The sequence below is a fragment of the Marmota marmota genome, unplaced genomic scaffold (genome assembly GCF_001458135.2).
Source record: "Marmota marmota marmota unplaced genomic scaffold, marMar, whole genome shotgun sequence".
NCBI classification, from domain to species: Eukaryota; Metazoa; Chordata; class Mammalia; order Rodentia; family Sciuridae; genus Marmota; species Marmota marmota.
Genome location: NW_025999960.1, coordinates 15,073,987 through 15,077,052, shown reverse-complemented (window position 1 = coordinate 15,077,052; position 3,066 = coordinate 15,073,987).

Below are 3,066 nucleotides of genomic sequence, written 5' to 3'. Positions count from 1 at the left end.
TGGTTTTTTTTTTTTTTTTTTTTTTTTTTTGTGGTGCTGGGATTGAACCCAGGGCCTTGTGCATAGAAGGCAAGCACTCTACCAACTGAGCTATATCCCCTCCCCCTTACATTTTATTTTGAGACACCGTCTCACTAAGCTGCTTAAGCTAAATTGCTGAAGCTGGTCTTAAACTCTTGATCTTCCTGCCTCAGCCTCCCAAGCTACTGGGATTATAAGTATGTGCCACCATGCCCAGCTCTGGCCCTGAAATCTTTAAAGGAGGAAGAGTCTAGTGCTAAGAAAGGGTCTTTACTTAATGAAAATAATCATCTCTCCTTGAAAAATTAGCATTTCTGATATAAAACTTGACATGTTTATCCCTGACTATGCTTTTATGATCTGTGTTATATTAGAGAACCTTTTTTCTGAGGCTGGGAGATTGAGGCAGCTGTCTGTGGAAAAGAAAGCTATAGGTAGTCAGGGTCTATTTCTCTGCAGGGGATTTTGTGGCCAATTAGCACACTCAAACCCTCCTTTCCCTGTTATTGTCTCTGTATGGGACTTGGTTGATGTATATACATGAGAATCTCCAGGAGAGGGGGATCTTTGATTCAATAAGGAATTTACTGCATGCCTACTATGTGCCATGTGTTATGCTGTATGTGGTCATAGATTAGTAAAAGCAGGTGTAGACACAATTCCTTCCCCTCATGTTTCTTACATTCATCTTACAAGACAAGCATAAATTGTTTGAATGTTGTTGAGTGTGGTGAAAGGGATTGATAGAGACATTTAAGCTGATACCTGAAGGAGGAGTCAAGTTGTTCAAGCAGAAAATATGGCATGTGCAAAGGCCTGTATAGTTGAAGAGTATGAATAAGATGAAACTGAGAAGCATCAAGAGGTTCAATCTAGCTAGAGGGAGATGGGATCTATTTAAGGATTTTAAATTTTATTCTGAAGATGAAACACAATTATAGAATTTGAAGCAGGGGAATAACACTGTGAAGGGAATAAATAAACACATTTTACTATTTTTATTTTTGGTACCAGGTATTAAACTAAGCCACATCCAAAGACCTTTTAATTTTGAGACAGGGGCTCACTAAGTTGCTTCAGATCTTTCTAAGTTGCTGTGGCTGGCCTGGAACTTGTGATTCTTCTGCCTCAGCTCCCTGAGCCACTGGTATTACAGTTGTAAGCCACTGTGCCCAGTGGACAGGGGTTTTTGGATAGTCTTTATCCCAAAGCAGATTGGTTCTCATCTCACTTTCCACCTTAGGAAATGCTCCCACTCCCATATACAATGTGCTATGGGAGCAGATGAGACAGTGTAGGGAAACTGGAGCAGGTTAGGGTAGGATAGAATAGGATGAGAAATGCAATATAATTGAAGCCAATATACCTCACCCTGGCTTTGCTTCTCTCAGAAACATAAACCCAAATTGTCTCTCAGCTTTTCTTATTGGGACCACATAATCTGAGAACACAGTTGCCTGATTTCTAACCAGAACTTGAGACTCTGCCATTTTCTTTTGCTTTCCAGTGATCATTTGAGCAGAGTCTTGGTTTACCTTGGAACTGATGGCCACAAGCTGAGGCAGACTTACTACCCTGAGATGAGAGCCAGGTCTGGGCTGAATACTGAATATTGCAGCTGCCCCAGGAACAGCTGGTTAAGCCCTCAGCAGCTGCAGCAGTTGGGATTCCATCCAACAATTGAACTGGGATTAAAACCATTTCCTCCACACACATCCCTTCCTTGTTCTAATCCATAGCTTGTCTACAATCATCTCATAGAATCTTTGAGAACAGATATAACAGATATCTTTCCTTACTAAAGTGGAGTCACCCACCTTCTTCTGGATGCAGTAAGTCCAAAGCACACAGCCTCATTTCCCTCATTTTTTTCTATCCTTCCATAAACTGGTCAGGATGGAGTATTCTTGAATTGTATGATATTCTGTAAAAACTATTAGAATTGTTTAAAGATGGAGGGACTTCTTTGGTGTGGTGAGGTGGTAGATTTCCTTTATCTTTCAAGAACTCTACAACAAGGCTTTCAAACTCTTGGGAGTGTTTTGGGGAGGATCAAGAATCATACTAGTGGCCAGGATTGGTAGCACCCACCAGTAATTCCAGGGGCTCAGAGGCTCCTGGATTGCAAGTTCAAAGCCAGCTTTAGCAATTTAGTGAGGCCCCAAGTAACTCAGTGAGACGCTGTCTCAATATTTAAAAAAAAAAAAAAAAAAAGGGCTTGGGATGTGACTCAGTGGTTAAGCACCCCTGGGTTCAATCCCTGGTCAAAAGAAAAAAAGAATCATACAAGTGGTTGTTACTTTTACACTCACTGCTTTTCACTGAACCTACAGTTAAAAACAATAGGACTGTATTTTCTGTTTGATTCTTCTCATCAGTTATGTAACCTTGAGGAAATGTTGTGTGAGATGCCAGAAGCCATAATGAAGTGCTCTCCAGAGGATGAGAAAAGAGGAGGTGCTCAAGACTTAAGGCAAATTAGGGCTAACACTCTAGCTCAGTGGCAGTTTTGCCTAGCACATGTGAGGCACCGGGTTGGATCCTCAGTACCATATAAAAGTAAATAAAATAAGGGCATGCTGTCCATCTACAACTACAAAATGAATTAAAAAATTGGTCATAAAAAAAGACTTAAGGCAAATTAATACATGAAGGGACAGGACAGCTCCTCCAGATCCAGAGACTTGACTCCAACAAACAGTTACCAAACCCTGCAAGTACTAATAGGCCTGTACCATGCTAAGGATTTGTGATATTTTTCTTTTCTTTTTAATTTTTTTTTGGTGTTGTTGTTGTTGGGGCTGGGATTGTGGCTTAGCGGTAGAGCGCTCGCCTAGCACAGGCGGAACCCGGGTTCGATCCTCAGCACCACATAAAAATAAAGGCATTGTGTTAATTTTTTTGTGTGTGTTGTAGATGGACTGAATGCCTTTATTTTATCTGTTTATTTTTATGTGGTGCTGAGGATCAAACCCAGTGCCTCCCACATTCTAGGCAAGTGCTCTGCCACTGAGCTACAGCCCCATCCCTCTTTTTTTTTTTTTC